The sequence below is a fragment of the Brienomyrus brachyistius genome, chromosome 25, assembly GCF_023856365.1.
Source record: "Brienomyrus brachyistius isolate T26 chromosome 25, BBRACH_0.4, whole genome shotgun sequence".
NCBI classification, from domain to species: domain Eukaryota; kingdom Metazoa; phylum Chordata; class Actinopteri; order Osteoglossiformes; family Mormyridae; genus Brienomyrus; species Brienomyrus brachyistius.
The window spans coordinates 4,082,071-4,100,005 of record NC_064557.1 but is presented as its reverse complement, the minus strand read 5'-3'; the positions used below and the strand labels follow the sequence as shown (position 1 = coordinate 4,100,005).

Sequence of the window (17,935 nt, the reverse complement as noted above, 5' to 3'; positions counted from 1 at the left end):
GCCACCGGAGAATAGAACGAGCCTCTTGTAAGCACACAGATGGGCCTCCGCAAGCTATGCGGCTTATTTTCACCTTTGTTCTCGGTGAGATCTACGCAATTGTCACTTCCTCAAGCGCACAAGTGCACGCACGCTCACACTCCTGAAGGAACGCTGCCGGTCACACTTCCTCTGAAACGCATCAGAGGGTTTGTGTCTCGTCGATGGAATCGGCGGCGGCGGTGAATCCTCTTTGGAAATTAGTTATTGACACAGAGATGGTGTGGGGACAAAAAAAATCACTGTATCCCTGAAGGCTGTGAGACACCCTCCCCATGTTTAATTTGCTGTATGTAGCTCAGGGAGAATGTTCCGCTCGTCCCGGGCACCTCACTCTGTATCGATCGTTGGTTCGTTAGCGCCCCGCTAATTGTGTGGCTCGCGCTAAACCCGGGCGGCATTTGCTATGGAGACGAATAGTGGCAGAGGCTGTGTAAACAACGGCGTGCCTTGTTTGCCGCCCCCCTTCCTGTGCCTCCAGATGATTCCGGTCTGCATGCCTCTTCCTGACCGATTTGATTGATGATTAAGGATGCATAATAGATGCATCGACTGCCTCGCGTCGGCTCGCGTCGGCTCACCCACACCGCGAAGCCTCTCTGCTTTGATGCGGCCCATCGCGGGGGGGGGGGTCGGCTCTCCCTGAATGCTGTTCCGTGGTGCCCCTGAAGACCCCGGTGAGGTCGCTCTGGGGGTGAGCATCTGGCAGGGAGGGGGGTCTTTCTGCATGGAGGGAGCTGCCGGCTCTGTTTGGCAGCTTTCGTCTCCAAAGCTTCAAAGGAGACAAAACCTGCTGGCCTCCCCCTCCATCCACCGGCTTTCGGCCATATTTTTTGGCCCCGTTTCATCTCTTTTGGCCATCGGGCATCCGTGTGCCTGTGCCTGTGACCCCCCAGGACCCCAGCTCCTGAGCGTCCCAGCCCGCCACTGGAAACAGAGCCTTTTCTGCTGCGTAACTCGCGCCTGGATGGGTCTGTCGGCAGGACAGACACGAACGCAAACTTTCCTTGTGCCTACCCATAATCCCTGGATTTTTCATGTCGCCAAGACACAGGGATTCTTCCCATGAAAGATTTCAAGCATTTAGCAAAGATTTAAAAGTGGTCCAAATATAGATAAATGGATGGGTAAATCAAATAAGGTGAATGTAAATCTTGCGATTCCAGTTAAAATGTTTTGGTATCTTCAGAGAATAATTGGAGCTCTAGGAACGAGAGGTGGGGGGAAATGACCAGAGCCGGGATGTGGCGGGAGTGGATCTGAGCAGACGGGTAACAAGTAAAGCCTCACACTGCAGCAGTCAGGCTGCCCAGCCAACCTGGACTGAGATGCGGGGATGTGTGCGGGAGCCTGACCGGCCAAGCGAGGAGCGAGCGCGACCCTGACCCCCATGGGTCAGAACACAGAACGTAGCAGGATGGGCAGATGGGCAGAGCTACTGATTATTTACAATTTTAATCAGATTTTTATCTTTTTATGCATAATTCCTTCTGAGTGCGATCCAAGGACGCAGGTGAGAAAAGCTATTTAACAACACACATGTACAGCGTATGTCTGTGGATGTCACACACATGTACCACGTACGTCTGTCTATGTGATTCACACGTACAGCGTATGTCTGTGGATGTCACACACATGTACCACGTACGTCTGTCTATGTGATTCACACGTACAGCGTATGTCTGTGGATGTCACACACATGTACCACGTACGTCTGTCTATGTGATTCACACGTACAGCGTATGTCTGTGGATGTCACACACATGTACCACGTACGTCTGTCTATGTGATTCACACGTACAGCGTATGTCTGTGGATGTCACACACATGTACCACGTACGTCTGTCTATGTGATTCACACGTACAGCGTATGTCTGTGGATGTCACACACATGTACCACGTACGTCTGTCTATGTGATTCACACCTACAGCGTATGTCTGTGGATGTCACACACATGTACCACGTACGTCTGTCTATGTGATTCACATGTACAGCGTATGTCTGTGGATGTCACACACATGTACCACGTATGTCTGTCTATGTGATTCACATGTACAACGTGTGTCTGTGGATGTGACACACATATACAGCATGTGTCTGTCTATGTAATACACATGTACTGTGTATGTCTGTCTATGTGCTTCACATGTACAGCATATCTCTGTGGATGTGACACACATATACTGTGTATGTCTTTCTATGTGACACACGTGTACTGTGTATGTCTGTCTGTGTGACACGCACACCCCGAAACACGGGCTTCATGGGTGATGAAGTCAGCAGGTGGCTGCATCCTAAAGCTGCACCAAATCTGGCTGTGGGAGGGGAAACGGAGGAGGGCGACGAGCCCGTTAATGCCGTGGGACGGATTTGGGGCCTCCTGTGCCCCTCTTCATACTCGGCCTTTTAAACGTGTCCGCGTGTGTCCATAGCACACGAAGATACAGATTTTATTTGCTCCCTATGGAATGGAAATTGGGGCAAGATAACCCCCCCCCTCCCATCCCGTCATGGCTGCTCAACCCATTAGGCGACTGGTGGCTGCCTAGAGCACCGTGTGACCACAAACCCCATCTTGGGCTATATACTGGACTGTAAGTTACCTGTTAGACCGTATTAGCATCCCTGCGCCATCCAATCCTGTGCTGTTTATAGTCTTCAATCAAATGTGACCAAACATTGCCTCATGCGGCCCCGACAGCAGGGGGCACCCTTCCGATTTTATTTGAGCTGGTGACTCATCCCTATCCTGACACGCCTGTCTGGTCCCTGATACTCATCACTGCTCATCACCGGATGAGGCCGCGAATCCTTACGGTGAGCCCAACACCGTTGAACACCACCAGTCCAGTAGACACGGATGATTTTCTTCATCCCTTTAACTCTATGTTATCTGTACATTAATACCGTCTCAAAATGGCACGACAGCGCCATCCGTAGGCTGCTGTTACCTAAGTCGTCAGTAGCATTTCCCTCCCTACTTCAGCTTTACAATGACGCCATTAAAAATTAATTACCACAAAGTCATATTTGTGTTTTATAGGCTGCTGTATATTTTATGAGCAGCAGAGCACCCCCCCCCCCTCCCCCCCGGGGTTGCAGAGATAGCATGATGGTATGTATCGCTGCAGGGGCCGTATGATCAGTGGGCATGGATGGCTAACTGTTATTATTGTCACGTTATTGTGTTTTTAAGCTTTGCTGCTCGTTGGAGATGCACATGAAGTGGGTGCCCAGGGACCGTGCCACCCCCACCCCACCCCGGGATGGTGTTCAGTTAGCCGTTAGCTCAGCTCCTGTGATGACAGACTGTTAGTGGGCGCCACTAGTTAGTTCTGATAAGGATTATGCTGTGAGCGCACCAGCGTGTGGATTTTAGCAATAGCAATAGCGTTAGCAATAGCTTTAGCATTAGCGTCAGTGTCCAAAGAGATCAGGCTTTGCCAGGATGGACATTGAACTTCACCCTGTTGCTGTACTCTGAGTGCAGTTAAATACCTTATAAAGGGATAAAATTGGAGGCACGGTTGCCTCACACCCCTTGGATCGGTCTCCATCATGGTTCGATGTGTGTGGAGTTCGCATGTTCTCCCCGTGTCATTGTGGGATTTCCTTCTGGTGCCCCCCCCACAGGCTAAAAACATGCAGAAATTAATTGGAGTTACCAAACTGCCCGTAGGTGTGAGTGGTGTGTGAATGTGCCCTGTAGTGGGTTGGCGCCCCATCCTGGGCTGTTCCCTGCCTTTCCTCTAACTGGACTCCCCACGACCCTGAATAGGATAAGCGGTTACAAAAAATGGATGGATGAGTGTAGCAGTTCTATTTTGGGTTAAAGCGCTAAACCAACATTTTTGGAATGATAATGGGACGTTGGCATCATTCCCGGGACTGTGGAGAGCCTACTGCCCCATCCTCAAAGTGGGATGGGCGTTCGGGCAACACCTTGCCTTGATGGCGGGAAAGGTGCTCTCTGCTGCTTGTCCTCCGCCTAGCATGGTCATTTCATGCCTTTTGAGGGAGAGTGAGCCGTGCATTGACTTACTGTAGGAATTCACCTGGAGCTACAGGAGATGTTTACTCAGGTGGTGCAAGACTACAGGGCGGAGAAGAAAAAAAAGAAACAGCATCAGGTCATACAGGTCAAAATGTCGGTGACATTTACATATCGGTGCCAGCTGAGCAAAATCTTCTAGATCGTAGACTGTTTTTGGCCAGTGAGACGTAACATGAAGTGGTTTGGCTACACCTGACGTTACCGCCTCTGGACTCGAGTCGCCATCACGCTGCCCGGCTGCTATCCTCGAGCATCTGATTCCGGCGTATTTCCCTGAAATTGGAGCTTCATTAATCTGAGTGTGTTTTAATTACCGTGGTTGTGGCTGATTTGTGGCTGATATGGCGCTGGGTCAGAAGCAGAAAGCTGGAGCTCTCAGAGTGAGATCTGCAGACAAATGTCCTGTGTATTTGTGAGGGAAGAGCAGGACGTCAGAAGCTTATCGCGATGATTAGCGGGCAAAAACGAGCCCTTAGGGGACGCTATAAGTATGTACGAAATGTAGTTTCGTCATCAAATTCTCAAGATTCCCCCTGCAAGGTGATTCTGTCCCTGCGAACAGCATGACTGAACGCGTTTACGGTGCGTGGGTGGGAACGTGTACAGGTATAGCTTTTTTTTTGTGGGCTTTACGTTTCGAGTTGACATTCTCACAAAAATTGCAGATTTCGAAACACATGCTCGCTAGCGTCCCCGCAAAACAAATACATTACCTGAGGCTCCAGGTTGCATTTAAAAATGGCTGATCGAGTAACATAATGGTGAAATACATTTTCATGAAATGACTCTGTCTCTAGGGATGCCGCTAAACATGTAGCCGGAAGAGAAACTCTGATGAAATCACATATGCGTAGTGATAGAAGGAGTAGCACACGGATGGATGGCAAATCGAGTGTAGCCAGCAAAAGATTTGTTTTGGACATTTTGAATTTGAATAGCAATGACGATGGAAACTTCAGCAGACATTAAATGAACCTGTTAGTGTGAACCAGATAACCACCACACCCCCGGTGGTCAGATATGATTGGCTGTTGGCAGAAGTTTTATCTGTTTTATCTGTCTCACATTGATGACATCATGTCTTGCTCCCTGAGGTCAGCATTAGGAGGTTGCGTAATCATGCTCACAGAGAAGTTTATACATGTTGCAGTTGGGAGGCTGGACATGTTTTGAGGTGGAGGGGGGGTTGATTTTGTGCCATTGACCATGACTGTGTTTGGGACACCACCAGCCCTACCTCCCAAGCCTGTCTTTGTTAGCCCCTCCTCCCAGTGGATCTCGCCGTATTCACTTTCTGGCTTTATGGAGGGTGCGTTGGAAGGGCAGTCATACGCATGGCGGATGGGCGATTCCGTAAGCGCCGGCGTCTGCCCTTATCGCGGCGGTCATGTGGTCTGCTGTAAATGACTCTATGCCTCGCCCCAAATGAGATTTCCTCTCTGACTCCGTCGGCAGAGGAAATAATACTTCAGGATGTGAAGCGCTTACTGGACTGGCCGGTGCTGACTCCAGTTCACCCATAAGCTCTTACTGGAAAAGGAGTTGGATGTTAGGCATGTTCATCCTGGAAAAACAATGGTCAGGTTATTGTGTGTGTGTGTGTGTGTGTGGGGGGGGGGGGGGGGGGGGTAAAGAACTGGTTCAAATTAGACCAGTGCAAGGTGGGGGTTGGGCTCAAATCAGACTAGTTCCACTGCTCTAACCTAACAAGTCCAGGAAACCCATTATCCTATTCTACCCACTTGTGCAGTTGACTAGAATGGTTCAGCCTTGTTGATGGACTTGAACCAACAACATACTGGGTTCAAATGGATGAAACTTGACCACTTGCCAGCCATGAATCACAGGATATGTAAAGCCCACCAGAAGGGGTGTACTTCTGAAGGTGCCGTCTGGAGAAGGGGAGCGAGTGGATGCTTCCGAAGCACTGCTTCACTGGAGATGCATGCAGGTCTTCATACCCTTCAGACACCAAGGACTTTCGTAGCTTCCCAATGATCGATTCTTTATTTCCCACTATTTACCTCCGAATTTGTCTCTTTTCTCTTGTTATAGTCTGGGAAATGGATGACAGAACGAGTGGTTATTTGTTTCTCTTCATGAAGACATTTTCCCTGAGAGAACTGCATCCTTGAATTAAAGGTGATAACAGTTTGCAGTATAATAACAAGATGAAGATATTTGTTTTTTTTTTTCCTAAATGCAAAATAGCGTAATGGAACTCTGGCACAGGTGGAATTCGGAAATCCGAGGTCACAATGGGGAGGCGGGAAGAAGATTGCCCAGAAATGGGGCATAATCAGGCATCCATCCTGTAATCTCATTGGTGTCTGCGACGCTAACAGGAAATGACACGTGAAGTGATCTGGAGAGAGTGTGAGGTCTCTGCCATCCCACTGAACCCCGCCTCCTCTGCGGTCCTCACGACCAGTGGTGAGTCATCACGCATCGAATTGTAGGGGCTCAGCTCGCTTCTGAAAGCCGTCCGGAGTTGTGCCGAGGTCAGGAAGTCGGCAGACGAGCTGAGGGGAATGGCAAGGCTTCCGGAAAATGTTAGCAGAGATAGCGGCAAGGAAGGATACAGGAGGGAGGTGGAATTGACGGAAGAACACGGGCAGCATGGATTGGCCGGCCGGAACGCCTGCTTCCCGGTTTCCAGATGTGGGTCAGATTGCTGGGAGTGATAGGGCGGCCTCTTTTGGGAGCAGGGGTTAGCCGCCCTCCAAAAATACACCCACACATGCTGACACATTAAAAGAACAGAGAAACCCAGAGATGGTACCTCTGCTCTGGGAATTCTGTGCCATCTCTGCGAAAAGGTGGGATTTTCTGTTTTGCAGAATCCTTGTTATGATCCGCTGTCCACGATGCAAGTGGGCAGAACTCCTCTGTGTCGACGAAGACGCGAAGATGGGCAGATGCCCTGGGCTTGGTAAGAGGGAAAATATAAATGCAGCAGCAGTTAGCGTTTCTGTGCTGTGTTTATGATGTCATCATATACCAGGAAACAGACAGCAATTATCAGGGACAGAAGTCGATCCCCTCACCCTGGAAGCGTGGGGCAAGGCGCCCCCTAGTGGAGTGTTTTGGCCAATGAAATCAGTAATAAAGGTCTGCCACTGTGTTTGAAGGAATGATATAACATCTAGAAGATTTATGAAAAACTATCAATGTCAGTGTTTATGTGCCACTTTATAACAGTAAAAACAAGAATAACTTGTTCTGAAATTATGGCAGAGGGCGCTGGTGGAAAAGCATAGCCATTTCTGGTAATCTGTTATAATGGCATTACTGGTTATTGACCGGCTGGGTAAAGGCTAGTGTTTCGTGTTCGGGAAGAGGAACCATTTTAAGGAGATGGAAAATAAAAATGCAAAGATTCCTGAAGCATTCGCTGCTGTGATTGAGTCACCAGAGCCGAGAGGGGCCTGCAAGATGGCGTTGTCAAAAAAGCGGGAGATCTATAGGAGGCCTCCGCTTTGTTCAGAAGTTGAAAGCTTCCCGGGAGAGGGCCACTGTGCATGGATGATCCACGGCCCCCTCTCTGTGGAGACGCTATCTGTTTTCCTTCCGGATTCTGACGTCGGTCGGCCCTCGCATGACCGCAGAGGCAGGAGTGGTGTCGTGATCGAGGAATCCCCGGATCTACTCACTGTCAGATGCCGTACAGACACCCCGGCAAATGTGCCGATCTGCAGGGGAGCTGGACGGTTTTTGCAAAGCCTTTTTTGTTTTCCCGACTCAGCTCCAAAGGATGCTGACAGGTTTGACTTTGCTTCACCCTGGAAAAACGGGGCGTCGTCTTCGACAGACATGGGGGGCGGAGCTAGTACCGACACTATGCTTTTCCGTAAAAAGGGAAAAAGGAAGTGGGCACACAACGTGGCCACCTGTGCCTCTGTGACCATTTAGTTATGTATGCCCTCTGCTTGCCACTACCAAGTTAGTGTGACTCCTGGGGACTGATCCCTGGAGATAGGCAGGTGTGTGTGCATATCCTGATGTAAAAGTGGCCTAGGATGGTATTCTGGGGGGGGGGAGGGGTAAACTGTAGGCACCGCTGTGCACTCGACAGACTGTACCGGCATGACATGACCACAAGGTGGCATAGTGGTTGGGGACTGCATGTCCACATGTGCTGTTATATGAGGCTCCGTATGAACAGAGAAAGTTAGTAAAAAACCAGAAATGGAAAATCTAATCTAAAAAGAAAAACACAGATTGGGATTAATATGTATTATTCTAAAGTTATGACTGCAAGGGTTGCAAGTTCAGTCTCTGATTCAGCTGCTAATCTTATACCGTTGAGGGACGACTGAGCATGCAGCTCAGTCGTCAATGTGAATAATAATAGTAGCATGTTAAATGTACGTGTCTCTTGCTATACGAATATTTCACCGACGCTGGTGAATGTCAATGACCCAAATCTGTGTTTCTTTAAAAAGAACAGGAATGACGAGGTAAAATTCTCCTCTCTGCGTTCTCTGGCAGGATTCACCAGATTTACTCAGTTTCTTATCTCCTGAAATTCAGATGTTAATTAAACACAGGTGCTCTGAGTGCGACAGATTGTTGAGTCTGAGACGGGAGCCCCTGAAAATATTGATACCTCGGGCCTGGGAGAAGGAGATTGATGAAACTGATGAGACTGAGGTGTCCGAAGTCCCTGCAGTCATCTAGGATTCTACGCTTTAAAATGCATAATGGTGGCAAGCTGGAGAGGGGGGGGGGGGGGTTCATATTCATTCCTAACAGGGAAAATGGAGCTGCAGGGGAGTGTGATGGCCCCCCACTTACCTCAGACCCCCTCTGAATCTAGCCTCATCACATTCTTATGGTGAGACAATCTACAGCAGTGAGCTCAGTGGCAGATAATATAATCTAATCCATTGCTAAGAAGGACTCTGCAGGACGATGCTGGCTTCAGTCTGTCACACTGACTTCCCTGCGGTCTGCCTCATTCTCTCACTCTCTGAAACGTGCGTTGCTTGCTCATGTCTACATTGGGTTTTTATTGGCATCCTACTGAGCAGGTGAACGGAGGGCCCACATGACTGGTGGTGACTGACAACACGTGGCTGTAGCTCTAAATGTCAATCACATTTTGACATAACCCCGCCCCCCCTTGCCATCCACGAATATGATTTGCCGACAGAAAATTGGCAACACCGTGGTCGAATCACAGTTTATCTGCATGAGGAGAAAGGTCAGAGGTCAGGCCCTGGCTGCCCCTCGCTCTGCCTGACCCGAAGATCAAGAGGCAAAGCGTCCTCTTTCCCACCAATACTTCACACTGACACAACCTAAATGATTCTCTTTTTTGCATTTAGTCATGAGCCTTATTTAATTTATCATTCATCTTCTGAGGCTCAGTAGAATCCCAGAGTGACCAATTTTTGCCTACGAGTGTCTTTTATACTGTGACAGCGTATGAATCCCAATGGCTGGCCGTGCCGGTGAGCGTGCTTGGACTGCTCCTAGGAGAGGAGTCGACCACCTCAAAGGCGTTATTCCGCAGCGTGATGCTGAATGTGCACTTTGCCGTTCCTTCCTGAAGCCCTCAGACTTCAAGCAGGTCTGCTGGTAAATGTCCGTCCCGTCCTCAGCAAATAGTACCACTTCCATTCTTGAATGCTAAACAAAGACTGGTGTTTTCCATCACGGGGCATTTGCAGTCAGCTTCGTGGGTCGGGGAATTTGGCCGTCCTGAGGCTCTGCAGCGTATATCTGCTTTTTTTGGTAGCTACCGTTCATCTTAAAAAATTAAAATGAAAACAATACTTGTCCAGTGAATTTGGGACCACAGCTACGTACTATTGATCATCAGAAACTGTTCAAGTTCATCTCTAGTGGTCATTTTGCTCCTTGATTACCCATCAAGTTCCACCCACCTGCCAAATGACCAAATTGTGTGATAAATCCCCTGTCATACGGGAGATTAATTTGGGGGCAGTTCTTCTGTGCAGTTGTCCAAGATTTATAATCCAATTAGCAGCCCCCAGTTGCCATTCTGAGTTTGTTATTGCATGACCCGCTGGATTATGTAATCTGGGGAGGGTGGCGATACCTTCAGACCAGCTGACTATCATTCTCTTTCCCGATGATTAGCCTGTCTTCTGCGTCCGGCTTGCATATTCAATGCTTTTCGTTTGAAGTTTTGTTTCTGTGCTTGATTAGCGGTAGTGATGGACAAAATGATGCCTCATGAACCATTTGCTGTATTTTTTGATCCCACTAGATGGTGCTCTCTGTTCAAAAACCAGCATGCCAAAAGCAAGCCAAGAGCACCATCTAGTGGGGTCAAAAAATACACCAAATGGTTCACGATGTGTCATTTTCTCCATCGCTAGTTAGTGGTATCTTGATACGATGAGCCCGATGGCTAAAGGCAGGCTGCCAGAGGAATTACCCAAAACTCAATAGATAATTCACCTCCACGCAACCCTCGCTTATTTGGGGGCCCTCTGTTGGCCACAAACAGTCACTACATTAGTGAGGGACAGGACCTTTTTGAAGGGGACCCGTCAAAAATCAAACCGTCTCTGCGTGGACCCGGTTAAAGTGAATATTAGTATAGTTACTCGGTACATTTCTGACATTTAGCAGTGAGATGGTGTTATATCGTTTAAGAAACTCACAGCTGCACATCTGACATTGCTTGATTTATGTCACCCTGATTGACCCCAGCTCACAAATGTTGCCTCACTCTGGCCTAAACGGTAAAATATGGAGCTCACAAAAATGACTTTGTTACATGGAAATCATAACATCACAGAAAAAGCCGTCCTGAGGTGCCGGCTTGGTAGAATTTTCATCACCACGGGAATTCTGGAGATTTTTGCGACTTTCCAGCGGATATGACCACTTTTATGGAGCGTGACCAACCCACCGGCGGTAAAAGCTCTGACTGCTCCATGAAAAGGGAAGAGAAGGGAGAGGAATGCGCCCATTGTCCAAGGTGTGCATTAATATCACGTTTTTCGATGCTTCCCTTTGAAGGAGCCCCAGGAGGCAGTCTATAAGTAATAACGGAAGCCGCGCATTTTCCCGAATTTGAAAGAATGTGCGGGGCAAACGAGTTTTTAATTTTGAGTCCTCCGGGACGCGCCGGAAAGCGATTGAATGGAATTCATAATCCGAGCGGACACCTCCAATCCGGCGCACTTTTTCATATTTCAAATTAGGTCTCTTTTTCATGTTTGTCTTTTCCTTTGACAAGTATTATTTTACCCAGGAGAGTGGCAGAGAGAGACGAGGCCCAAACTGAATTAGGGCTGCTAATGGGGCTTCCTCTCCCTGTGGCATTGAGCTCATGAGGAGTGTAATTTTCTGTTTGTAATGCTTCAGCTCCAACTTAGCGAATTCCCTGCCGCCTGTGGTGGTCCTGCTCTCTGGTACATAGCCGATGAACGTCCCCACAGACCTGGTGACAACACGGCATGTCAGAAAGCAAGGTGTGCAAGTCGTCTAATGTATAAGATGATCATTTAAAAACCTGACGCTGCTTGTACCATACTTACATAACTAAGGGTGATGTTGTGCAGCCCTCTGGAGTGAGACCTCGTGATTGGAAGGTCGCCAGTTCGAATCCTAGTGTTGGCCGGGTGATGTCACTGTTAGGCACCTGAACAAGGCCCCTAACCCTCAGTTGCTCTAGGGACTGTCTGCTTTCTCATTTTTATCTCCCTCCCCCTTTTTTAACAATGATTGCTCAATTTTAAGATAAAAGCAAATGGTAAATAAATAAACGTAAGATTTATGGATCTTTAATGGATCAATGGAATTTCAAATGGTGGTTGAGTTTGATGGATTAATGCAGGATGCGTTTCTGTTCCTCTCAAGATGCTTTCCTGTGCTGGTCCATCGGGGGACTTCTGTCACTAACCGTGCCGGCGGTCCACTAAAAGATGACCTTGTTTGGTGCTTGGGGGCCCCAGGGTGGGGTCACCGGGCCTGTGTCCACTGAGTTCCTCGAACCAGCAGGCGCTGGATGGTGTGCAGTGGCTGAGAGATCCGTCGGCTTCTGTCAGATGTGTCTGGTGCAGCGGCCCGTTATAGGTGATGTGTAATCAGATCTACACCATTTACAAGGACTCTGTCATGCTTAGTAATGCTATGACAACAGAGGATAAATATAGGAGAATTAATTATGGCAGCAGGGTGGCTGGTAATAAGAGAACATGATTGTTCTGAGGTTTAAATCTGTGTTTGGGTTCTGCTGTTAACCCCCTTACACCCAGTGGCAGAGAGAACTGTGGAGCCGATCGCACTGCATCCAAAAAATGTTACATGATATTTTAACTGCATTTTACCACTAAAATTAGCTGTAGCTGTAAATATCTCTGGCAAAATATACACCACAAACAAACAATTGCAATAACTTCCTATTTATATATGCCTGACTTTAATAAAAACATCCCATCTGACTGATAAAGAACCCATCTGACTGATAGGTAGCCCACTGGAGGAGACCAAAGGCTCCTAGGGGGTGGGGGGGGGCTGAGATAATCCTGACTGAAGTGAGAACTTCACCCACCCCCCCCCACCCCCCCCATACAAATACAACAATCCCTTGACTCAGTTTGTGAGATGGCAATGTAATAAACAAGCTGTTCACGGGGCTGTTGTAGGAGATCAGTCTCAAATACCCCTGTGTGTAATGATGGACTCATCAGGAGGATATTATATTTAAAATACATTTCAATTCTGTTTCTCTTGTATCTGTTTTCTCAAATATGTCGTACTCAGCTCAGCTCCTCCCGAAACCCATCTCCGAAAAGGTGGGAACCTGAAATTTAAACTGAATCAAAAAAATGAACACCCAAAACAGATATTTTAAAGTGTTTTTCGATCAAATGCAATGTATAATGGCGGAGTGTTTGGGAAAAAAAAGTTTATAGAAGCACCTCTCAAAATTAATGGAGCTTAGAAATAACATCAAGTAGAAATTTTATTATTCGGTCACACAGGTCTTCAGTTTGAGGGAGATAGATTCCACCTCGGTCCATTGCTTTCAGATGAGATTTTTGCTATTTGCAATGTTTACTTTGTCACACGTACATTCTAACTACAGTTTGGAATAAATTACAACTGCCATTTGGTGCCAAATCAAACTATTAGTCTGGTTTTTTGGAAGAAGCTTAACTTCTCAGAGGTCCGTGAAACGTAAGCGAGTCATGAAATCTGGTATCCTACGCTAAAAATTAGGTTGGCAGAGCCCCAATTAAAAACTTTCCCAAATACTGAAAAACACTTAAATGCGACAGCAGACAATGTACCTGTGGTGAAGGACTCAGAGCTGTATACACATTGAATCAAAACAAGGTACTAGAAGAGGCAGGACCAAGATAACTGATTGGTTGGTCCTGCTTCCTTTAGTTGCTTGGACCCACCTCCTCTACAATCTAATTGGTTATTTCTCTGAACCAATCATATTTCCTTCTGCCCTCAGAACATTTTTGTGTAAGTAAGATTCGCCTCAGCCCTTCTCAGATAGGCTCATAGTTTTTTTAACGTTAGGGGGTATCACTAGAATGCTGAGCACCCCAATCTGAACAGTCTGAATCAATGCCTTGCAGAGGCAAACAGTCTGAAAGTCAGTGTCAATACAATACGCTGTGGCTTCAAGGAATCTTATTTGAATAGACAAACATCAGTAATTCAACTGTTTACAAGTCTCCTGAGGTTATCAGTTTCTGCTAATGCTTTGTTGGCCCTAGGCTCAGGGTGCTTAAATTGTCTGGAACCTACCATGCCTCCCTGACCAATTTGGCAAGCTAAAAATTAAGCTAGATCTTTCAGTGATGACTCAGGAAGAGTGATCAGTTTTAAATAAACGGATTTCACTTACATTGCTGATGAAGGTTCTACTGAGAGCCCTGCTGTGAAATTGAAATATCCCTGTCTGTTTCAAACGCGACATCGTGCCAATGCAACGACTTATTCCAACACTTTTTTTTCCCTAGGAAAACTCTTAGGCCCCAGGAATTTTCTGCATAATGTCAGGGCTGCAGTGTCACGGTGATACCATAATGTGACAGCTGTGCCTGACAGGCCTCTGAGTGAGTTTTTCTTTCTTAATTTATATTTAAAGTGTCATGAAGCGTTGCTTGGCTGGCCGCATAATGGTAGCCAACCGCAGGGAACCGAATAACCCGAACCGTCTGCACACTGATCGCTCACTCCTACCAATTTACACCTATTCTCAATATTCTAGGGGTAATTAGGCTACCTGCCACTCTCATACTAAAATCAGACAGTAAAATGTGAGGTATCAGCGAAAATGTGAGCATTTATAAACGCCCCGTAACTCGCTGGATTGCCAGTAAAGATGGGAATGTAGATTCGTCGAGTATTAAGTGTCAAAGTTTCAACTGATACGTACATACGCCTTGTAAAGCTGAGCGAATCCCGCCTTTAATGTCGTTCATTGTTATTAAACTGACACGCTGTTTCCATGCACTTGACTGACAAAATAGCCGGAACGCGACTGAATGAAAGACAGGCGTCCTCTGGCTTGGCGAGCGTTTCTGTGGAAGAGGATGAGTGTGGGAGGGCTGCATGCGGCAGTAAAGGGCAAACATCAAAAACAAGACGAAACTGTTCCGCAACATTAAGAGACGTTGCGTTACGCAGCTATAACGCATATGGATATAGCATAAATCCGATTAAAATAAAACGGGTAAAAGTTTCAAAGCGGAAAATGTAGGAGTGAACCTGCGCGCGCAAAGCGTCAGTGCGGACCGGTCCTTCGTAGGAGGGTCTTCTGAAGTGAAGACGGTGCCCTTGAAGACGGAAATAATCCCCTTTGGGAAGGTGCCCCCTCAAAAAAGTAGGAAATGATTGACGCGCATTTCAAAAGCTGCCTTGGTGCTGCTGATGCCCCCAGTACAGTACCTGTCTGCCTCTTGCCTTTGAGCCGTATGAACGTTTTGAAGAGAATTAGCCCTTATCGGGGGAGCCTGACTGGTCACCATGTGCATCTCCCGTCGTGACCATGAATAGTGACATTTTACAGATTTTCCATGGAGATAGCTGCTTCTACACATTTATCTGAACATTCACGGGAATGTAGAGAAATGACAGAGAAATTACGGGCTGGTTTGGGCCTATTGGACATTCTGACATACAAAAAGAAGAAAAATCCCACAATCCCTACGCCACAAATTCAGAAATGTCACATTTTACTACCGGAGAGATCAATGTGACGATGCAACTGTACCATATATTTTACATCAGAGTAGGATACGTTACACTCTTTTTAGCACTAAATACACTAAATTATATAGGCTTCCAGATATGGTTCAGTAAATCCATGTGCATGTGAATTTCTGGCTTAACGATATTCGGATTAAACACTTATTGTACTGGGTAGGCTGAAAGATGTACTGTTTAAGAGTATAAATCACAGCAGAGAAGTTGTTAGTTTCATAAAGAGTACTCCCATCGTGGCACGCAAAGATTAATGACACACTGTTAATTATGCGTGTTTTACAGCAAATTTTACGAGTTCTCCCCATTATTTAAGTGATATGAATCTGCACCATAAGGCCTAGTTTTTTTCTCTCTGTTCAGCACTTTTAGTTTGCTCGCGCATAAAATGGCAGCTGCTGATTTTAATACATTTTTGTGGCTTTGAATTGACTAAGTGCATGCGTTCCTGTCATCGCCTGCGCGCGCGACTCGTCACTGGCATAACTATCGAGTCTCGCGCTTTGCTAATGCAAACCGGTGGCCGCTGTAACAATCATTTCCCATACACCATAACCGCGTTACTAATTGTAAGAAAAAATATTGTCAAATCAATGTTACGGGTTTGGCGCTTTTGTGTTTTATTTTTTTATCATCAGGAATTTATAGCCGTCATTTCTTACATATTCATTATCCTAGGCATTTTCTTTTGCCACGTTGAGGTGAAACGATTAAGGTAGACATACAAAAAGAAGAAAAATAACTTTCTTGGCTCGCTCTCCAGCGTTAAAGAGTAGTTGTTTGTTAATATTAAGCGGCATTTTTATAATCTGGGGATGACTGCATGGCGGTACACTGCGCATGCGCGGCCCTGCGGCGGCGCCCGTCCTTTTTTGACAGCTCCGTGCTCAGCACCTGTCCCCGCCGCTGTCGCCTTTTAGTGGGAGGGGTCTTTATTTGGCCGGGGGTGGGGGGTGGGAGAGCATTTCCTAGATACCGAGTAGGAGGCGTGTGGGGCTTCATTCAGATGCACCGCGGACGGATCGGGCGGAGCTGAGCGCCGAAGAAAGCGGCAGAGAGGACGGCGTCTAAGGAGGGGGGCAGATAAGCCAAGCACCAAAAAAGCCCTTTTGTTTAGCGGGAGAGCTGCCGGCCGAGGTGAGTCGGACCGTGGGAGCTGCATTGACACGAGCGGGTCGCTGGGTCCATCTTAAACCTGCTCGGCTCTTCGTGGATGTGATTTGCTGCGACCCGGTGCTACCCAGGCGGCCGCGGTAGCAGGTGTAAAGCGGACCGCCGGAGTGGTCACAGTCCCTAATCGGAAAACCTGACAACAATGGCTGCATGCACGGATGCATTGCTTTTTTTGCGTGCATTTGATACGTTTTTCTTTTTGGAGAGACCCTGCCGCGACGGGACGCTTCCCCTCTCCCGGCCGGCTCGCCGGGCATGGTATCCCGTTATTCTTTGTCTAGCAGCCGTAGCTGCCGCGGGGCTGGTGCTGTTCGGTTATGTTTCGTTTCGGATTCACCGGAGGTGTTAACATCGTTTAAGGCTCAGCTGAGTGTTTCTGTTAAGCCAGTGCTGCTACACGGTGCACGGCACCCGGTATGAATGATTTCAGCAGGACTCGTGTCAGGTTGCATCTATTTGTAATGTGGCTAATGGTGTCCCGGCGCAGCTCTCCGTGTCACTTCTCTGTGTCACTTCTCCGTGCACGCTGTGCAAATCACCGGGACTAGTTTGTTGGCCACGCGCTTGTCAATCTGTGAACTTAGTAATTTTATTAGCGCGCGCGGAGATCCCGGTGCACTTGCGTCCGGTACAGACGGGGCAAGGAGGACGAGCGGCTGCCTTAAAAGTTTTCGGTGTGACAGTGACCGCACCACGTCGGTACTGGGGAGGGGCCCGGGTCAGCGTGGGCTTTCCGCTGGGGCTGCAGTTTGATCCCTCAGGCCCCTCAGTGCGGTACGGGGTTGGGGCGCGGGGGGGCAAGATACGGGGGAAAACAAAGCGATGCGCTTCAACAACCCCCCCCCAGATGGGCTGATCGGCTGGGGGGAGATACCTCGATCAGGGAACACCCGGAGATATTGTTAAATTCGACATTTGGAGATTGTCCGCTTGTATCCAGTATTGTCAGTTCTGCTCATTCAGAATACACTATGTAGGCCTTTGCATATAACGGATTTCACGTATATATTTTTAACACTTTAAAAGTTAATGTAGTTTTTGGTACAGTGTATATATATATAATATGCGTTTTTATGTCTGTCTGTGTTCTGTACCAAAAAACGGTATCCCCTTTATGTATAATATACTATAATATAATATAATGTGTGTGTATGTAAATGTATGTAAATACACACACACAGGTATATAATAAGCATTATATATACAGATTCACATGCGTGAATCTACTGGAAGAGTTTCCTTCTATCACAGAGCCTAATGGATCCTCCTGCAGCTTTGGGATTGCCTTCAATAAGCAAAAGGAAATTGCATTTAGATGTTTAAAATCACGCAGGTGCGATATGAATCGCCTACGGTACAGTGCTTCGGGTATTTCAGCTTTCTCTGTCCTCTGCATTAGTGCTATTTTAAAGTCGCTTAAAATCCTCGTGGAGAGAGAAACGTGTTCGCGTTTGAGT

The 17,935-nt window shown here is 47.4% G+C and overlaps 1 protein-coding gene across 1 annotated transcript in view; it reads left to right on the top strand.

Annotated features, from left to right (window-relative positions):
* Window positions 1-16,261: 16,261 nt before the first annotated feature.
* Window positions 16,262-17,935, top strand: part of LOC125720268 (catenin alpha-2-like) — a 185,283-nt gene continuing 183,609 nt past the window's right edge. The window contains exon 1 of the mRNA XM_048995476.1: window positions 16,262-16,442. The gene's annotated coding sequence lies outside the window, so the exon portion shown is untranslated. The remainder of the gene's footprint in view (window positions 16,443-17,935) is intronic.